This window comes from Colobus angolensis, unplaced genomic scaffold (genome assembly GCF_000951035.1).
Source record: "Colobus angolensis palliatus isolate OR3802 unplaced genomic scaffold, Cang.pa_1.0 Scaffold179, whole genome shotgun sequence".
Lineage (NCBI taxonomy): Eukaryota > Metazoa > Chordata > Mammalia > Primates > Cercopithecidae > Colobus > Colobus angolensis.
Genome location: NW_012114921.1, coordinates 3,466,137 through 3,488,435, shown reverse-complemented (window position 1 = coordinate 3,488,435; position 22,299 = coordinate 3,466,137).

Below are 22,299 nucleotides of genomic sequence, written 5' to 3'. Positions count from 1 at the left end.
AGGGATTGCATTGGGAGTTATACCTGATATAAATGATGAATTGATGGGTGCTGACGAGTTGATGGGTGCAGCACACCAACATAGCACAAGTATACATATGTAATAAACCTGCACGCTATGCAAAAAAAAAGAAAAAAAAAAAAGAAAGAAAAAGAGGGAATCCTCCCTAACTCATTTTATGAGGCCAGCATCATTCTGATACCAAAGCCTGGCAGAAAAAAAAGAAAAAAAAAAAAAGAAAGAAAAAGAGGGAATCCTCCCTAACTCATTTTATGAGGCCAGCATCATCCTGATACCAAACCCTGGCAGAGACACAACAACAAAAGAGAATTTCAGACTGATATCCCTGATGAACATTGATGCAAAAATCCTCGATAAAATACTGGAAAACCAAATCCAGCAGCACATCAAAAAGCTTATCCACCACGATCAAGTGGGCTTCATCCCTAGGATGCAAGGTTGGTTCAACATACACAAATCAATAAATGCAATCCATCATATAAACAGAACCAATGACAAAACCACATGATTATCTCAGTAAATGCAGAAAAGGCCTTTGACAAAATTCAACAGCCCTTCATGCTAAAAACTCTCAATAAACTCCGTATTGATGGGACTTATCTCAAAATAATAAGAGCTGTTTATGACAAACCCACAACCAATATCCTACTGAATGGGCAAAAACGGGAAGCCTTCCCTTTGAAAACTGGCACAAGACAGGGAAACTCTTTCTCACCACTCCTATTCAACATAATGTTGGAAGTTCTGGCCAGGGCAATCAGGCAAGAGAAAGAAATAAAGCATATTTAAGCAGGAAGAGAGGAAGTCAAATTGTCTCAGTTTGCAGATGACGTGATTGTATATTTAGAAAACCCCATCGTCTCAGCCCAAAATCTCCTTAAGGTGATAAGCAACTTCAGCATAGTCTCAGGATAGAAAATCAATGTGCAAAAATCAAAAGCATTCCTACACAACAATAACAGACAAACAGAGAGCCAAATCATGAGTGAACTCCCATTCACAATTGTCACTAAGAGAATAAAATACCTAGGAATCCAAATTACAAGGGATGTGAAGGACCTCTTCAAGGAGAACTACAAACCAAAGCTCAACGAAATAAAAGAGGACACAAACAAGTGGAAGAACATTCCATGCTCATGGATAGGAAGAATCAATATTGTGAAAATGACCATACTGCCCAAGCTAATTTATAGATTCAATGCCATCCCCATCAAGCTACCAATGACTTTCTTCACAGAATTGGAAAAAACTGCTGTAAAGTTCATATGGAACCAAAAAAGAGCCCGCATTGCCAAGACAATCCTAAGCCAAAAGAACAAAGTTGGAGGCATCATGCTACCTGACTTCAAACTATACTACAAGGTTACAGTAACCAAAACAGCATGGTACTGGCACCAAACAGAGATATAGACCAATGGAACAGAACACAGTCCTCAGAAATAATACCACACATCTACAACCATCTGATCTTTGACAAATCTGACAAAAACAAGAGTTGGGGAAGGGATTCCCTGTTTAATAAATGGTGCTGGGAAACTGGCTAGCCATATGTAGAAAGCTGAAACTGGATCGCTTCCTTACACCTTATACAAAAATTAATTCAAGATGGATTAAGAACTTAAATGTTAGACCTAAAACCATAAAATCCTAGAAGAAAACATAGGCAATATCATTCAAGCCATAGGCATGGGCACAGACTTCATGTCTAAAACACTAAAAGCAATGGCAACAAAAGCCAAAATTGACAAATGGGATCTAATTAAACTAAAGAGCTTCTGCACAGCAAAAGAAACTACCATCAGAGTGAACAGGCAACCTACAGAATGGGAGAACGTTTTTACAATCTACTCATCTGACAAAGGGCTAATATCCAGAATCCACAAAGAACTTAAACAGATTTACAAGAAAAAAAAAAACACAACACCACCATCAAAAAGCGGGTGATGCATATGAATAGACACTTCTCCAAAGAAGACATTTATGCAGCCAACAGACACATGAAAAAGTGCTCATCATCACTGGCCATCAGAGAAATGCAAATCAAAACCACAATGAGATACCATCTCACACAGTTATAATGGCGATCATTAAAAAGTCAGGAAACAACAGTTGCTGGAGAGGATGTGGAGAAATAGGAACAGTTTTACACTGTTGGTGGGACTGTAAACTGGTTCAACCATTGTGGAAGACTGTAGTGATTCCTCAAGAATATAGAACTAGAAATACCCCATTACTGGGTATATACCCAAAGGATCATAAATCATGCTGCTATAAAGACACATGCACACGTATGTTTATTGCGGCACTATTCACAATAGGAAAAACTTGGAACCAACCCAAATGTCCCAATGATAGACTGGATTAAGAAAATGTGGCACATATACACCATGGAATACTATGCAGCCATTAAAAAGGATGAGTTCATGTCCTTTATAGGGACATGGATGCAGCTGGAAACCATCATTCTCAGCAAACTAACACAAGAACAGAAAACCAACCACTGCATGTTCTCACAGGTGGGAATTGAACAATGAGAACACTTGGACACAGGAAAGGGAACATCACACACTAGGGCCTGTCGTGGGGTTATGGGAGGGGGGGACGGGATAGCTTTAGGAGATATAACTAATGTAAATGACGAGTTAATGGTTGCAGCACACCCATCAACATGGCACATGTATACATATTTAACAAACCTGCACGTTGTACACATGTACCCTAGAACTTAAAGTATAATAAAAAAATAAGAAATGTCTATTCATATTTATTGCCTATACGTTAGTATAGCTATTATAAAAAACAGCATAGAAGTTACTCAAAAAACTAAAAATAGAACTACCATATGATGCAACAATTCCACTACTAGTTATCTATCAAAAGGAAAATAATTCAGCAAGTTAAAGAGATATTTGCACCTCCATGTTTATTGCAGCACAATTTGTACTAGCCATGATATGAAATCAATTTAAGTGTCCATCGATAACATTGATGAATAAAGAAAACATGGTACATATACACAATGGAATATTACTCAGCCATAAAAATTGAAATCATGTCATTTGCAGCAATATAGATGGAACTGGAGGTCATTATATGAAGTGAAATAAGCTAGGCACAGTAAGACAAATACGGCTTCTCCTCACTCATAGGTGGGAGCTATAAAAGTAGGTTTCGTGGAGGTAGAGAGTAGACTGATAGTTGCCAGAGTCTGGGAAGGGTGGGTGGCTGGGATGAAGAGAGGTTGGTTAATGGGTGCAAACATACAGTTAGACAGAAGAAATAAGTCCTAGTGTTTGGCAGCACAGTAGAGTGAATACAGTCAGTAATATATTATGTATTTCAAAACAGCTAGGAGATGTAAATCAAAAATAAAATTCTAAGCCCCTCAACTGACTGGTGGACCCCTCTCTTTGTCAAGGGCATTTCAAAGTAAACCGGAAAAATTAATTCAGGCCATGATGGGAAGTGGCAGTGTGGGGGCGGGGGTTAGTTATGACTCATTTAACCCTCCTCCCTTTGGAATTCAGGCACAACTGAACAATGTTAACATTAAAACAGAGATCTGGAGACTGACAAAACAGACCCTGTGTAGCAATAAGATACCAAATTCCAACCTGTCTGCAGTATAGCATCACATCATAGCAGGCTCTGAAAGAAACTGAAGTGTTTGACTCAAAAATATACTTTTTTGACACATTTTGAAATGGCCCTGCAAAGCTGTCTCTTGTGGGAAAAATCTATATTCTGTAGAGAATTCCCTTCCCTTTCCAGGCCTTTTCCCTGATCCAGGAGAGAATTAACTAAGAGTCTAGCACCTTTTTAGGTCTGATAAGAACTCTAAAGTTCTTATCTGCATAATAACTTTTGGAGATTTCATCTGCATAATGAAAACTTTGGTCTCTACAACCTCTTACCTTAACCTAGACACTCCTTTCTATTGATTCCAGGTCTTTAGATAATAACTAACTCTTTCAACCAATTGCCTATTAGGAAGACTTTGAAGGCACCTATGACCTGGAAGTCCTCACTTTCTGGACCAAACCAATATACACCTTACATGTATTGATTGATGTCTGCATATAAATTCTGTCCCCCCTTAAATGTATAAAATCAAGCTGTAAAACAATCACCTTGGACACATGTTCTCAGGACCTCCTGGGGCTGTGTCATGAGTCATGGTCCTCACATTTGGCTAGGAATAAATCTCTCCGAATATTTTAAAGAGTTTGACTCTTTTTATCAACAAAAAGAAGATGGAAATTTCTCCACACAAAGAAACAATGAATGTGTAAGGTGATGGGTATCCTAAATATCCTGATTTGATCATTACACATTGTAGGAATGTATCAAAATATCATGTTCTCTACAAATATGTACAAGTATTATGTATCAGTAAAAAACAGTTACAATGCTTCAACAGCTGCCTTGGTGCATGAGGATGATCAAAGCTCAGGAAGTAGCCAGGAAAAAGCCACCTTGTAAAAGATATTGAGTGTCTATACATTAGTCACCATGAAATTAGCCAATTAAGGCATGATGTCACTGCAGTGAGAATGAAAAACAAGCATGTGAAACTGAATGCAGTGCCTGCCATTACCTTTGGCAAATGTTTTATTGTTACTGTGGCTACTGTTGTTGTTAAAATGTGTCATGCATTTCTCTAGACCAAGCTTTTTGTGACTTTTTCTCTTAGGCATTTTTTCCACCTTCTTTCAACCTTATTCAATCACCCCTTGAAATCAAGATTACTTCTTGAAATCACTAAGTCACAGAGTTCTCATAGCTAACAGGAAACCCACAGACGACACAGGCCATCCTTCCTTGCCCTCCATCTTCTATTTTGCCAAGAAGAAAGTTGAGGTTCATTTGGGTGATGGGATAAAGGTGACACCCTGTTAAAACTCTAAGGCTACCTCTTGAGGAGCCAGGATGGTATCCTTGATTCCAACCTACCACATTTTGGATCAAATGCTCCTTTCTCTGAATTTCCACACCTTGCTGTTAGTTCCCTAATTGACTACTTTGTTATTCTAATACTTTTTGTGAGTCTTTCTCCCGGAGCCCACTTGGCTGTGACCTCTCCAGGGAAACATCTCTATTGCTCAGACTAAGTCACCAATAAATATGATTTCAAAATCTTCTACATTCATTTTGCATATCTCACTTTATATTTTCTATTTATATTTTAAAAATTGTCTGTTTTTCCTATGAAACTAACATTTTAGAGGATGGGGAAATTTCATATTTTATTCCCTTTCCACCTTGGTAGCACCATGAAGGTGGGTCTGTATCCCTAATGTACCTTTAATGACTCCATAGTGCTTGGCCCACACTGGCACTTAATAAATATTTGATTAATCAGTGTACTAATCTTTGTATTGTCTTTGTGAAATTAGTGGCTGATACATAGCAGGAGGTCAATATGTATTTCCTGAATATATATTATTATTGCTTAGTGTTTGCATAATTACTTATGTAGCTTTTAAAATTTGTGTTTCAACACTAAAGGGTTGAGCACAGCACAAAGTATGTGAATCCTAAATATATGACACATATTTTTCTAAGAGAAAAAGAAATCCAACTATTTGGAATTTGCCTCAAGTTTAACAGTTAATATTCAAGCATGACTTATTTACCATCTGAAATGTCTTTTTCTCTTTGAGAAAGATGTGATGTGACACCAGTCACTTTTGCTTAAATGTATGACAGAAATGACTCTGTAATTTGAAATAATAAAAATTATTTTCTTAGATTTATGGTTTGCTGAGGCTCAAATACAACTAGTTTTTCACGTGGGGTCACATAATTTATACATGTCCAGATGTATAAATGTGAAAAAATAAATTACAGAATAAGCCTGCAGAAATATGTTTATTATTGTTGTTATTATTACATTGATTACCATTTTATTATTTCCCACCTTATCTCTGCTCTCCTGGTAGAATGGTTTCATAAGATGAGGGGGTAGAATATGTGTTGAGTAGAGATTCAATGAGTCTTTTGAAACAATGCCATGAATTTGCAAATTTTTATTTTTCAGAAAAGTAATGAGGAAAGAGCATATGATTTGGTGTGTAGCAAACATAGATTTGAGATTCAACCGAGCTTTTGCTTTATTATTATTATGTTTTAATCTGTTAAACACAGGCATGCACACACAAATAATAATACTTATCCAGCCAGTTGAGACCAGCTACCTAGTGCGCAGGGCCCAGTACAAAGTGAAAATGCGAGGACGCTTGCTGAAAAATTATTAAAAATTTCAAGATGTGAAAACAACACATTAAACCAAGTGTGGGGTCCTTCTAAGCCTGGGTACTATGTGACTGCACAGGTCATAAGACCTATGGAGCTGGCCCCGCAGACAGTTACAAGAGTTAACAGAGACTGAGGAATATGCCTCGTACTGTCTGACTCATAACAGGTATTTAACAAGTTTTAGTTTCTCCATGTCTATTTTCAAGTTGCTGTCACAAGAGCCATATCAAGTCAAAGGCGTTCAGTCACTTTTGTCAGAAACAGGTTCTCTATACCATGGGGACAAGGATGTTTCAAATGTAATCCATTTAACTCCCTCCTTGAGGACAAAATGGGGGAAAAAGAGTAAATAAAACCCAAAGTGTCCAAGGTTTGAAGAATTTAGGTGTTCCAAATGGGAGGTTGTCCCTTGTCATCCTGTTCCCATTTGAAAGCTCACACTTTAAAACCATGTGCTACCTGGAATTCCAGATGGCCAAATCAAGGAACCAAACCATCAAACAGAAGGTTCTGGTTCTCAACTACGATAATCTTAGGCATGTTAGGAAGCGGGTGTGGTGTGGCATGTTTCCTAATGAAGGTGGAAAAAACCCCAGAACTGATTTGTCCCAGATGGCCACAAAAATGGGATTTTCTGGCTTTTGTAGCGCCTCTCCCCATCTCTAAATTCAGCTGAGGCATTAAAGATGCTTGGTTCGTGTAAGACTATAATCATGGAGTTTTATAAAACCTTTTCCATGTGGAATGTATATGACATCTGGAATTAAAAAGGTATTCTTTTAATCACTGTTCAATCTTCCGCAGGGATAAATGAGTATACGGGTAGCTTCCAGCTGCCCAAACTGATTGAGTTAAATAATGTAATCTATTTGTACACAAAAGTGGAATAAATGTCACTGAAGTTCCTTAGCGTGCACTTATAATGAGTTATCCCTTTCTCAAGGTAATTAGGAGTGTTTAGTTTTTTTCAAATGCATATCAAGCCTCATGATTGCCAATGAGCCAGAGACAACCTACATTAGCCTCCTATAGCTGCCGACCTCTGCAACCACAGAAAAACCATTTCTGTGGGAGATAAGAGTCTCCTTTAAACTGTAGGTTTGGCGTGATTTTTTTTTAAACTCCCTTTAAAATGTAATGTTCTGTTACAGCCTCCACAGACCCAAGACTCCTCAGACCTAGTCAGGAAAAGGCAGTCCGAATTTTAAGCTTAACAGGATCTTAGTAATCACTTAGTTTAAACATTATTTTACAAATGGGGGAATCTAAGGCCCAGAGAAGTTATATGCTTTGTCCAAGCCCACACAATGATTCAATGTCTGACCTTAGACTGAAACCCTGGATTCTGACATCCAGGTATCCACTTTTTTTTCATACACAGCCTATTTTAGTCTGTCCAGGCTGCTATAACAAAACACTATAAAGCATTAGCATATAAATAAGAGAAATTTATTCTCATACTTCAGGAGGCTAGAAGTCCAAGGTCAAGGTGCTGGCAGATATGGTTCTAATGAGGGCCTGTTTCTCATAGATGATACTGTTACAGTGGGTAGCTAGTAAGACATGAGCAGGGCAGAAGAGGCCCCCTCCCCAACCAGCCAGGAATGTCAGGCAACCATCAGGTGATGGTCAGGGGGTTGTTAAACTGTGTCTCTAAAATAATAATTGGTCACAGCTGGTGCCAGGGAAAGGCAGTCTCCCAATAGATAGAAACACCTGAAACTGGTGATCAGCAGCTTCCAGATAAGATCTCAGGAGATGGACACTCAAGTGTGTGCACTAAAGGGCAAAATGGCAGTTTAACTGGTTCTTGACCTTCTTCTAGGAACACTTGACAGGTAAGCGAAGAATGCCTCTAGCGAGCATGCATACAACTCCAGTAAACATATTGTGCATGAGGCCCCTCCCAAGCACTGGTGGGCCACTGTGCATGCGGACAGCCCAACCCAAGGGAAGAATCAGGGGAGAAGGGGCACAATCCCCAGAAACATGACAACGTATAAAACCCCAAGTCAAAAATTAAACCTTACGCTTGACTCTCTCAAGTCACTCGCATGGCGCTCTTCCAAGTGTACTTTACTCTCTTTTGTTCCTTCTCTAAAACTTTTAATAAACTTTCACTCCTGCTCTAAAATTTGCTCAGCCTCTCACTCTGCCTTATGCATCTCAGTTGAACTCCTTCTCCTGAGGAGTTAAGAACTGAGGTTGCTGCAGATCCGCACAGATTCGCTGCCACTAACACACTCTGGTGCTCTGTGACTCGGGTGTTAACAGTACCTGCTAGCTGCATTCTCACATGATGGAAGAAGGGGCTGGATAACTCCCTGTAGTGTCTCCTAAGGTACAATTATAAGGGCAGAACCCTCATGACCTAGTTACCTCCCAAAAGGTCCCACCTCTTAATATCATCACCTTGGGAGCTAGGATTCAACTTACAAATTTTGGAGGAAACACAAATATTCATACCATAGCACAATCCTTCTTAGCCTTCAACTTCTTAAAATGAAAAAGTACAGGATGAAAAGGCAAAGTGCCATGGAGAGGAGAACCTGACCTCTAAAGGGAAGGCAACTGGGTGCCAGGCAGTGCCAGGCCAAATGTTCTCTGTATAACCTTGAGCAAGTTACCTCACAAGTGAGAGCCTCAGTTTCTTTACCAGAAAAATGGGACTTTGACCTGATTTCTAGAGATTTTTCTATTTGATCATAGACATTTTTCCATCATACGCTCCTCTGAATATTTGTGACTCCTTTAGCTTCATTTCTTGTTCTTAAATACATGTTTCCAAGGATCTGGTTTGCTAAATCACCAAATTAAAAAAAAAAAAAAAAAGAAAAGCTCCTAAAAAGATAAAGGCTAGATGAAGGCTAAATGAAGAATGATTTCACATAGTATTTTCCTTTGAGAGACAAAGCATGCAAGAAAGAAAACATAGCAGAAACCACCAAGTCAACTAAATGAAATTGTGCCTTTTGCTGATGAATATCCATTTCACTGTTTTGGTCAGATAACTGTGGAAGAAGTAGTTCTATCACCTTGTGCAAAATGGATGCCTCTGCAGTTACTCATGGCTTTCATGAGAAAAAGTAATCATTGTGTGCTATTTGAATGTCTTCATAAATGTAATTTATAGCTATGATACTGATCAGTCCTGCACAGTCTTAGAAGATCAATAGTGCCATGTTCATTAGTCCTGAATTGAACAGCTCTCAAACTTCTGCCAGAAGATGGTAACGGTTTTTAAAGATTTTTTTGCCAGTTGGCATTAAAAGTGGATTCTGTGTCACTGGTAATTTCCTTAGTTATCTAAGGGCTTTTTTAAATTTCCTCATTCAACCATGAAGGTCAAAGTGTTGCTATCTACAAAGACAACTGTGGCTGAATTGGACTCTTAGGATAAAGAATATGATTATTTGTACATAGTTGGATATAGCTGCTGAGCAATAGTTGTTTTTACTCAAGCCCTATGGTGATGCGAAAATTGTACTCCATGCCTGGAGGCATCGTGACATTTTTGAAGGAAAAATAATAGACCGGGGCTCTAATTCCAGCAGTACTATTTGCTCATAGGTTTTGAGTTTTGGAAGTTATTTAATGTGGTAGATTGTTCCCTGGATGACCCCCAGTAAACTACTCCTCTCAGTATGCACGCTCTAGTATAGTCCCCTTGAACCTGTGATGCTTTAATCAAAGCTATATTTTTAAACATCACCCATTTAACCAACAGAATGTGGTGGACCTGACATTCTGCTACTTGTTGAACTAAATCTTAAGGCTTGGCAGCTTCCACTTTCGTACTTTGTGGAAAGATAGCCACCAAATAAGAAGTCTGACTACACTGAGACTGCCATGCTGTGAGGAAGCCCAAGCAGCCATGTGGTGAGGCACACACGGCAGAAAACTAAGGGTGTGGTGACTACTGCATTTGAGCTCCCAGTGGGTGATATGCACCAGCTACAGTCATGTGACCAAGAACACTCGGTACCTTCTACAGTACCTTCAGCCAGTACCCCATCTGATACAACATGAAGCAGAAGTGCTAGCTTAACCAACAGCATTATAAAACAATAAACTGTGCTAAGTCACTGTTTTGGAGTGTTTTTTCAAATAAAGCAGTGCAAATCAGAAACAGCCAACCTCTCAAGCTTTCCTCTGAAGCCCTTTTCCCATATGGAAAATGAAGTATAGGGCTAGAGAATATGTAGACTGTATCAAAATACTTACGGCATCCAACCTCCTGCTCAGTCTTGCCTCAATCAATATTTCAAGCTTCCTCTTCTTTGATTGACCTTAGAAATGATACTCCAGCCACTTTTAACCATTTGGAATTCTCCAACATTTGAAGATTTGCAATTTTTTGAACATTTGAACTCCTTGACACTTCAAAACAGTTCTTTCTTTTCTCTTCTGTTTCTCTGACATGAAGACCTTTCCGTATCAGGTAAAATGCCATCTCTTCTGTAAGCTTTTCTCACTCACCCTTGCCCACCTGCCACCTACAACTCCTGATAAAGTAATTGCCTCTGGGCGCCTAGAAGTGTTATATTAAGGAAGACTTTTTACCACAATTATAGCTAGGAACATATTGCAAATTCCTTTGGGGCCAAATTAAAAGATGTACTTACATCTCTCTAACCATCAGCAATCTTTCTTTTTTACTTAGAGGGTTTTTAAAAAAAAAAAAATATTATGAGCTTTAAAAAATTAGAATATTACACATACACACACATCTAGCAGTTATTAAATGGCTATTATGCACTAGAAATAGTGCTAAATACTTTGTTTGGATTATTTCTCTGAATCTTTACAGTAACCCGTATTAGGCAAGCACTATTACTATCTTTATTTTACAGGTAAGACTAAGTCTTGGATGGTTTTTAGCGACTTCCCAGGGCTGCCTAACTAGTGAAGGCTTGGTCAGGGTTTGAACCAAGGCTGCCTGATTCTGGAGACAAAGCTTTTCCACTGCTACTCAGAGTCCTTGTCCCTTCAATTGTGTGTCTCAGCTAGGTTTGGAGTACTTTGCACAGAGGAAGTACTCAATATTTATCGAATAAACAAATGAATTAATATGTGAGGAAATGCATAATTCACTTCAAATGCATAGATAACATTTCAAATCATAATATGGGAAAGGCAAGCATACTTTACACTTCCCCAAACCATTGCCAAAACCAAAGTATAGCAGCACTTGGACTCTCCTCATCACTTGTACTCAGAGAGTTATTAGCTCTTAGAAGCATTGCTTGACCCTGGGGAATGGTACCTTGTTTATTCCTTAATTTCTGAGAAAGCGTTCCTGAGGCACAACACTCTGATTCCCTTCTGGCTTGACTAGATGACCAGTGGTCTTTGACATGAACAAATGGGTTTACCCAGTTCTCAGGGTGTTGTAATACTTCCTTACAGCATGTTTACCAATCTGAGAACCTGTGAGTGAGGAAAGCAGCATAAGAAATAAATCTTCATTGGCTGCAGGGTTATATGGTAGGCATGGGCCCAGATGGTCTCAGGAATGTTATTTAATTGTCATTAAAGTTAAAGATAAGGTCCAGAGAATGTAAGCTCTTGCCCCATGCCACACAGCTGGTGAACAGAGGTGTCAGAGGATGTTTCAAATGCAAATCTGTCTGATCCCAAACTGGTGCTTCTTCCACTCCATCACACAACTTCTCATGATCTCTATTTTTGAGGAGTCCATATGTCATATATACATGACAATTATCAAATACACAAGATCCTTTATAATTAAATGCCACCTGAGTTACAGAAATATGTCATTATATGGATTTGAGGAAGGAAGAAGTCACTGTGTGCAAATGTAGTCTGAGAAAGCTTCCTAGTTGAGGTGAGACTTGATACAAAACTCGAGAGATATCCAGGGGGTGGGTTATTGATGGACTGTTGGCCAAAGAGCACGCACAGCTTTATTTCATTTTTAGTCAAGAGCTATTACAGAAAGTGCACTATGTGTGTGTCACTTTCCAAGGTGTCATACCTGACACCTAATGAGTAACACGAGGCTGCTTTACACTGCCTCTGTGCCTGCATGCGCACACGCTCTTCCTTCCACCTACCATGCTCCCCCTGAGATTGCCTGCCTGCTGAATCTCTCATTGCTCACGATCCGGCCTCAGGATCTTTTGCATTTATCTAGTGGTTAAGTCTGTGGGTCACTGAGTCAAATTATCTAGATTTGAATCCTGGTTCTACTAGTAAGTATATGTATGAGTCTTGGGTAACTAACTTCTCTAGACTCCTCATTTGTAAAATAAAGACACATACCTCATAATAGTGAGACAAACATTAATTTAGTTAATATGCATAAAGAAATCAACACAGTACCTGACAGTTTTCTGGGTCAACAAACATTACCTGGAAAGATAATAGTGATGATGATGATGAAGGTAGAGGAGCAGAAAGGTGAGAAGAGGAAAAAGGGATGAGGACAGGGGAAGAAAGGTGGAAGAAGCAGAGAGAAAACAAAAAGCAGCTTTTTCTGACAATTGCCTAATGCCTAACACTGGACTATGCTCCTCTTGATCTTCTACTGTTCAAGGCACAGGCAACTTACGGTTCTGTCACCCTGGCCCCTCCTCACTCCCATCAGATGGATAGTGAGCTTCTTAAGGACAAGAACAATAATACGTACATCTGGATTTCTGCTGTTTGGCATCAGCTAGGCTTTCAGCAAATCCTCAATAAAAGAGTATTGAATGAGGTTATGAAGTACTAACAAATATGTTATTGCCTATAGTTGCCCAAAAGGGATAAAGGGAAACAAATGGCTACAGGAAAGATATAATGTTTTAATGTGCACTAATAGAAAAATACTTGTTCTAGAGGGAAGTAAAAATTGTTAGAGGAATTGAGAGGGGGAAAGGAAAAAGAAGCTATTATTTGTTGAATACCTGGCATGTGTCAACCACTATGCTGGGACAGCTGCAAATATTAGCTGCATTGATACTACATAAAGATCCCATTAATTCCTGCTTATTATGTGGCTGATGATCACATACAATAGTAATAGTAATGCTCAAAATAGAAGTGATTTATTAAATTCATTAAATTGAATTGTTTCTGGTAAATTTCTGGTTCTCTTCTATACTTTATGGTATTTGATTCTCAGAAGGATTATTTGTGGTAGGTATTATTACGTTCATTTTGTAAAAGAGGAAAGTAGTTCAGTGAAGTTAAATTGCTTTATCAAAGTTATACAGCTGAGCAAGGGCAGAGCCAGTTCTGAATGAATCCAAATCAATGGTCATTTCTATGAAGTAGTGGCAGTACTACCACCCAGATGTCAGCACCCTCTGGATTCCATCACCAAATATTGGGTCAAATCCATTACCACCAAGTCAGGATTGACCCATTGTGTTGCTGAACAGATGCAACTGCTTTGTCAATCTTTGACTTATTTAAATCTCATTTGAAAGGAAAAATAAATGAGGTGAGAGTGTTCTAATAGATCTATAAAACCAAATAGTGCTAAAGAGACAGCAAAGCAGTGTCTGGGTTTTCCTGTAAACCTTAGGAGGATGCTGTGACAATGTGCCTTGGAATCTCCAACTACAGGGACCTCTAACATGGGGCGTTGGCTGGGCTGCCCTCAAGGCCCCAGCTGCTGCTCTTTGAAATCCATTGTTGAGTTAACTCCAAGGTTGTTTCCCATGGGCTGTTCCAGTTCAAGGACTGAACATGACAAGGACATGAAGGTTATTATTCTATTCAGTTAGTATTCCACTAAGGCTACCATTCCAGGTAAGTAGTTCCTGTGATGCTGAAACTCCTTTGAACTGACTTTGGCTTGAGGGCTCCCCAATAGCTTTGCCAGACCTCATTTAGATTGCATGGCAGTCAAGGATATTTCCATTCAAACTTCTCTCCCTCTCTCCTTCACTGGAGGCCACAGACTTTCTTGTAATCTGTTGGCTATCTTAGTCTTCCCTGGTAACCTCCCTATTATTTCTCAAACAGCCTTCTTTCATAATAAGATCCTTTTATTTTTATTTTTTAAGTTCTGGGATACACGTGCAGAACGTGCAGGTTTGTTACATAGGTATAGGTGTGCCATGGTTGTTTGCTGCACCTATTGGCCCATCCTCTAAGTTCCCTCCCCTCACCCTCCACCCCCAACAGGCCCTGGTGTGTGTTGTTCCCCTCCCTGTGTCCATGTGTTCTCATTATTAAACTCCCACTTATGAGTGAAAACATACAGTGTTTGGTTTTCTGTTCCTGTGTTAGTTTGCTGAGGATGATGGCTTCCAGCTCCATCCATGTCCCTGCAAAGGACATGATCTCATTCCTTTTCATGGCTGCATAGTATTCCATGGTGTAAATGTACCACATTCTCTTTATCCAGTCTATCATTGATGGGCATTTGGGTTAGTTCCATGACTTTGCTATTGTAGATAGTGCTGCAATAAACATGTGTGTGCATGTGTCCTTATAGTAGAAAAATTTATATTCCTTTGGGTATATATACCCAGTAATGGGATTGCTGGGTCAAATGGTATTTCTGGTTCTAGGTGCTTGAGGAATCATCATACTGTCTTCCATAATGGTTGAGCTAATTTACAGTTCCACCAACAGTGTAAAAGCATTCCTACTTCTCCACAGCCTTGACAGCATCTATTGTTTCTTGACTTTTAAATAAAGGATCCTTATCTATTTAATCTGGTTTAGGTCCGCTTCTTGGAGGACCCAGACTAATACAATGCAGAGCAGTTGTATCTCAGCAGATTATCTCACAGACTGATTCAGTTCTGACAACGATTTTTATGCAAAATGAGAAAATAAAACTTGAAAAGGATGACTTGTACGGAATATCAACTCTCTTAAAATACAAAGAGAGGTTTTAAAATGTATTATATGTTTTACTTACAGGATCTCATTTATTCCTGACTATAACACGGTTATTTTCATTGTCCAAATGAACAATCTAAATCTCAAAAAACTTATAGCACTTTCCCAAGTTTACACAGTGATTTGGTAGTGAGCTAAGCTCCAATCCATGTCTTACAACTCTCAGTATTTTCACAGAATGTGCTCACATGTGAGCATATTCAGCTTCAGCTATTGCTCATGTCAATGTCAGGTTGACGTTATAGTAAAATACAATGTGGTCTAGGCCTGGTTAAACGATTTCTGAGAAAATACATGTGCCTAGTACAGGCTTAGTAGTAAATGTTCAATGGTGGTTAGTTGAATTAATTGGAAATTGGTATACATGGAAAAGACTTGTGATGTTCACCAAGCATCTAATCACCTAGGAGCTATGCAAAGTTGAATACTTCAACTTTCGAATATCACGTTTGTTTTTTAAAGGAAATAATAGCTACACAGCAAAAAAGAAAAAAAAGAAAGAATAAACATGAGATGCTGGTAAATAGTGGAAGCTGAGAACAGAAGGATTTATAAACCCACAGACTATACAGCTCACATTTGTACAGCAGACTACAGCCTGCTGAGCACTTTCATGCAGAGTGCTGCATAGACTTTTTACAACAGCTCTGGGAGGGATGTATGATCATCCCTTTTCTAGAGATGGGACTAATGAGGTTCCGAGAAGAAAATAAAAAAACATTTTTCCTATGCATGGCCCTTTCTTTATTACGGCAGCAAGGAATCCTGAATGACGCTCAAGGGGATTGACATGTTGGGGTAGAATGAGGGAAGTTAGGAAGCTAGAGGTCCATATGTGACTGCCCTCACAGATTTCATCATGGAAAGTGGTGATTAAGGCATGGATTTCTATGCTAGGCATCAAAACGCAAGATCCAAGGCTGCTCAGGTTTGGAAGCACTGGTGTATAACACCTTTGGCACAAATATGGTATAGTGTAATGGCAATTGTGAATCACTCTCATGACCTTGTGGCCAGAGTAGATCAGTGACACAGGAGTGTGAAGAAGAATGTGCCAAATGTCATGTGGTGACTGCTAACCAGAGTTTTGGGGCACATGTAAGCCCCTCTCCACTGAGGACATCTGGGTCAGCTTTCACTGTGGAATGGATGTCCTGTGCATGCAAATTTAGGTAAGAATGAAATTTGGAGTTTTACTTTTAATGTGACTCTTCTCCCATAGACCAAGACAATTCAAATTCAGGTTATCCTTCTATATGAAGTATTTGGGGCTAGATTTTGGTTAAAGAAGATGAGCCTTGCACTAGAAGTAGGTAGCCTGATTCAAGTACCAGCATCACAACTAACTAGTTATGCTACTTTGAGCAAATGATCACTGCTCTCTGATCATTAAAAGAAGACGGTAAGACTAGAGCTAAAATGCCCTCCACAAGCATGTGGATGATGTTTTAGGTGACAATAGGCAGACGGAGGTCTTCGTGAACTGAAGAATATGGGTACTACCTACAGGTATTCAAATACAAAATATTTAAAATTCAGTGCTGGAAAAAAATCTTCAGTTCAACTCTGGTGTATGGGCCTACCATTTTGTAACCTCTAGATAAGATACTGGCTACTAAAAAATTTAATTACTTTCAAGAGGAAAATTAATGATACTGATTCCCTTTCAATAAAAATTAGCCATTGTTGAATATTTACTATTGTATGGTAAGCACTTCTTCATATCAAATCACATAGGTTTTTTTCCCATAGGTTTTACTCCTACTGACCAAAGACGACACTGGAACAAGCACTCCATATGCAGTGAGCTTGGGTAATATTATTCAGAAGTCATACAACAGAGTCTAGGCTTTTAAGAGAGCCAACAACAACAACAACAAAAAAGATAAGAAAATCATGGCTGGTTGACTTAAAGCTCAGCTTCATTCTGTGAACCATAGAGAAGTGATTGACAGGGGGTAAAGGAAAACTGGAGGGCAGATAATGAGAACTCCACTGCTTGAGAGAAACTGAAAAGAGGCCCATGCCATAAAAATTCCAGATATGTTTCCAGGATGTTTCCAAAGTGGACACTGTCAGCAATTGTCTCCCTAGAGTAGGCCCAGGAGACTGGATGGAAAGTCTTATATTCCACATAGTATGTGAACAGTAGAATAGCAAAGACTGAGGGTGGGTTTAGCTAGATGGCCTTTATAATACTATTACACAATCATATGACCCTTTTGTGGTATGCGGAAGGCCAGTCCAAGATCCCTAAATCTCAAGCAAAGAGGAACAGTAACAGCAAAGAATGTTGAAGGGCTAAGAGGCCTGGCTGATTGGAAGATACAAAGCCAGAAAACCCTACTACGGGAAGCCATAGTGACACTCAGGCATGAGCCATGGCATGGCATAGGCATTTGATCAATGGTGTACCTCTTAGTGGGTCTCATTAGGGTCTTCCCTTGACCTAAGAGAAGACTGTAAGTTAAGTCAATAAACACTGACTGAGCCCTGATATACCAATTGCTGGAGAAGTTGTTAGAGTAAAGGTGAGCAGTTACAGTCCCACGTGTAGAGCAAAGTACACCAAGAACGTAACAGAGAAAGAAGAAAGGAGCTCATAAGGTGAATAAAAGAGGGGAAGGCGTTTCAGGTAGAGGACACCAAAGAGTACCCAAAGATGAAATTGAGCTGCTCGCTAGGAGGAGCAGACTGAGGTTACAGCCCTGCAGGGTGAGCGGGCGACGGAGCTCTTGTGTTTGAAAAGTAGGCAAGTAAAGGGAGAGTAATAAAACCACTCCAGGCTTATGACTGAAGGGATTCTTGAAGGCACACAAGTAAAAATGGCAAAGCATACAATAATTATGCGAGACCTCAAAGGGGGACTGAGCACCACATTAGAGAGGAGAACTGAAAGAACTCTTTTCTTTCTGAGCTAAATCTCACGAGAGCCTCGGTATTCCCTGAAGCCGTAATTGTGATAGGAATACAGCATATGCTCAATAAATACTAAAAGAATATATGCACTTCTGTTCTAAATAAGGATATACTTTCTAATATTAAAAAGTTACTCAAAGATAGGCTAAGATACCAGGGTGAGTATTGAGTACTCCAAACTCTGTGTAAGGCTGCCATTTGGGGTTGGTTCATATAACCTCTTTATTCCATTTAGGTACTGAAGCCTTTGCACTGGGTTTGAAGAGGGCAGGAGGAAGTGGATGAGAGGCTTGGGAAGCTTCAGGAACCACAGAATGCATTGATTTTTCTACTGGATCTGGGGCCAGCCCTGCTAATTATCCACAGGAATGGAGATGATGGAAATAGGCTGGCCCTCTGTCTCAGCTGCTCCCAAACTGCCTGCAGGTATAGCCCAAGTGATAGTAAACAGTCTGTCCAAACATTCTCTCTGCAGACATCTACCCTTCCTCAGATGCTAACATAGTGACCTGCAGAAAATTGAACATACTTGGCCCCCAAAACGCTTACTGAGCAGAGTAAAAAGCCCACTAAAATTTCCCAGAGTATCAGCATATATGTCTTGCTTTTTCTTCCATCAACTAAGAGAAGGGTTTAGCCAAAAACAAAAAACAAACAAACAAAAAGAAAATGTCACAAATGTCCTAAAGGAATGTCTCATTAATTCTCAGGTCTCCTGAGCACACACCTTTCCAAGGAGCAGCAGGAATCAAGTAAAAGGCAGGACTGGTTCATTGACAAGAAACAGAAAATCTAAGAACCTTGATTAAGTGAAGAATTAAAAGTTTATTATAATTGGTGTTTCTTTTTTTTTTTTTTGAGACGGAGTCTTGCTTGTCACCCAGGCTGGAGTGCAGTGGCCGGATCTCAGCTCACTGCAAGCTCCGCCTCCCAGGTTCACGCCATTCTCCTGCCTCAGCCTCCCGAGTAGCTGGGACTACAGGTGCCCGCCACCTCGCCTGGCTAGGTTTTTTTTTTTGTATTTTTAGTAGAGATGGGGTTTCACCGTGTTAGCCAGGATGGTCTCGATCTCCTGACCTCGTGATCCGCCCGTCTGGGCCTCCCAAAGTGCTGGGATTACAGGCTTGAGCCACCGCGCCCGGCCTATAATTGGTGTTTCTAAGTAGGCTTCCCAGTAATTGTTTTAAAAAATGCACATATGAAACTGCAAATCCCTTTTTGGGCAGAACAACAAGATATTATTAATTTGTGTGGCCATTGTAATAGAGTTTAATGAATTTTCTGGTTGACTAATCTTTGGGAAATTCTATTGCCAATTGGATAAATATTAGCTAAATAAGCACCAACAAGTGAAAAATAAAGAAGCTAGAGAGAAAATATTCTAGAACATCATCATCTGGTCTTAGTCACTTCTCTCCTACACACATCTAGATTTTGGAGTCTGGATCCTGCTGTGTTTCCTCTTCCTCAGAGGCCTTTACTTAAAGAATCTTGTCATGTAAAGTCCCTTGGCCCTTCCTCACTGGCTTGGTGTCAGTTCATAGGTAATGCATCCTCTGCTTCACTTTACCCTGCTTCAGAGAGAAGCAGAGGCTCTCTTGTGTTTGGTTTCCTAGCACTGTTTTGGCATTTATCATATTATCTAATTATTACTAATAATTGTTTACATGCTTGTCTCCCCTTCTGGCATGTGTATTTTTCATCGATAATGTTGATTTCTCTTTTGTGTTCCTCTAGTGTCTGCTTGGCACATAGTAGGGGTTGTTTTTTTTTTGAGATGTAATCTTGCTCTGTCACCCAGGTTGGAGTGCTGCGGCATGATCTTGGCTCACTGCAACCTCCACCTCCTAGGTTCAGGCAATTCTTTTGCCTCAACCTGCTGGGTAGCGGGGACTACAGGTGCATGCCACCACATCCGGCTAATTTTTGTATTTTTAGCAGAGATGGGGTTTCACCATATTGACCAGGCTGCTCTTGAACTCCTCAGCTCATGATCTGCCTGCCTCGGCCTCCCAGTGTGTTGGAATTACAGACATGAGCCACAGAGCCCAGACCGTAGTAGGTTCTTAATACATATTTGAAGGAATTTCCAGTCTTACAGCCACTCATTCTTTCTTACTACTTTGACTATGAAGCACTTAGTGTCTAATATCATTCATCAAGTGTGTAAAGATAAAGATTCATGTTGTTTCTTCTTACTCAATATAACCTGACCCTTTTCTGCAAATTTCATCCATCAATCAAGATCCAGCTGAAATGTAACCTCCAGAATCTCTTCCCTGATCACACCAGTTCTCATTATTCTCTTTGTCAATGTATTTCCATAGTTCTTGCTTTATACTTTATGCCATCCAATTTATGCTTTCCACCTTTTTGCTTTTATATCTTAGAGGTACCTGAGAAACACTAGAAAAAAAATTATGCATTTGAGGATTTCGAAATTGGATTTGTTTGGATTTTGGAAAACTACATCTGGGCTTGTGTGCTGAGTACTCTTTGTACTAGTTTACTAGGGCTGCCACAACAAATACCACAGACTGGGTACACTACAGACAAATATCACAGAAATTTATTTTCTTTGCAGTTTGGAGGCTAGAAATCCAAGATGAAGACGTCAGCAGGTGTGGATTCTTTTGAGGCCTCTTGCCTTGGCTTGCAGATACTGCCTTCTCACTGTGCTCTCATACAGTTCTTCCTCGGTGTGCATGCATCCCCAGCATCTCTTTATGTTTATTAATCTTCTCTTATTGAAAAGACACCAGTCAGAAGAATTAGAACCCACCTTATGAGCCTCATTTTAACTTAATTACCTCCTTAAAGACACTATCTCCAAATACAGTCACATTCTAAGATACAGGGACTTGAGTTTCAACATAGGAAGTTTGAAGGGGGTGCAATTTAATCCATAACACTATTAATTTAAAGCTCAATGCTTAGGTCTGACATAGTCAATTACAGGAGAGCCCAAGCTCCTTGACATTCAAGACCATGCATGCACTGCAGCAGGGGCCATTGGACACAAAACACAGACTGTTCATGAAAAGCCTGACACCCACCATGGCCTTGTCACGCCTTGGGGCTCAGAGGAACCTGGGGAAGCACAGGCTTTTGGGAAAAGGAAGAAAATTCGGGCAGGGGCCTACATCACTCTATGCCAGAATTTGGATAGGATGCAAATTCATTACCCACTGCTCAAATAATGGGGCCAATTTGGGTGGGACTTGAGTCTTTGCTTCTACCCAGAAAGGTTGAAAATGGTTGGTGGGATACTGTGTTTGGTGAGACTTACATCCAGGTGAAGAATGGCCTTGTGTCTAAAATGATCAATGCACTGGAAGGAGGCAATTATAAAATTCCCTGAACATTTATTTGCTTGCTATTTCTTAAGCATAAGCAAATTGAAAAGACACCTATTCTAGAGTTAGGAGTCCTTATTATTTGCAATGTCTTTTATTCAGTTAAGACTTGGGACAGTGAAGGTCAACATAGTGAGGTACAAAGTTGAATCAGACATGGTTCAAAAGAGAGAACTGTCTAGTAGAACAGTAAAGCATGCTCTTAAATTAGATCAAATGGCATAACCCCTGACAGTCTGTTGTAAAGTGTAGAGGGCCACACAGAGGTAGGTTTTTCTCATCAATCACTGTAACACAGTATTCTAGATGCTGGTGAAGCAGAGATAAAGTGCAATACAGAAGATGACTTCATCCCTATTAGCATCTTGCAGTGTTGGGCCTGAGTAGACACAATAAATATACGTTGACAGGCACCATTAGGGCCAGGATTGTCTTTTTTCTTCTGCCTTCCTGGACTCTAAGGAGAAGACCAAGCTTCTTTCTTCAGGTTTTCACCTCTCTTCTTTTAGATGATACCCATAACATGATGCCAATAGTATCATGATGTAATATAAGAACATGAGTCAAATCCTGACTCCACCACTTGCCAATTACATGACTCAAGCATTGTTATCAATGGTCCCCTGTGAACTGGGTTGATATTTTCTACCTTATATTCTTTTTTGCATACATTAAATGCAATCATTATACATATAGCACAGAGCACAGTTCTTGGTACAAAGTAAATTATTACTTCCAGTTTTTCCTCTTTGAGCTTGCAGGGCATTTCAGGAGGTACAATATAGAACCCTTAGTAAACTGCAAGTCTATTTTCTCCCTCTCTTTCCACACTCACAATGAGTTGAACACCAGGTCAAAGCAGTGAGTGTAATAGCTGCCA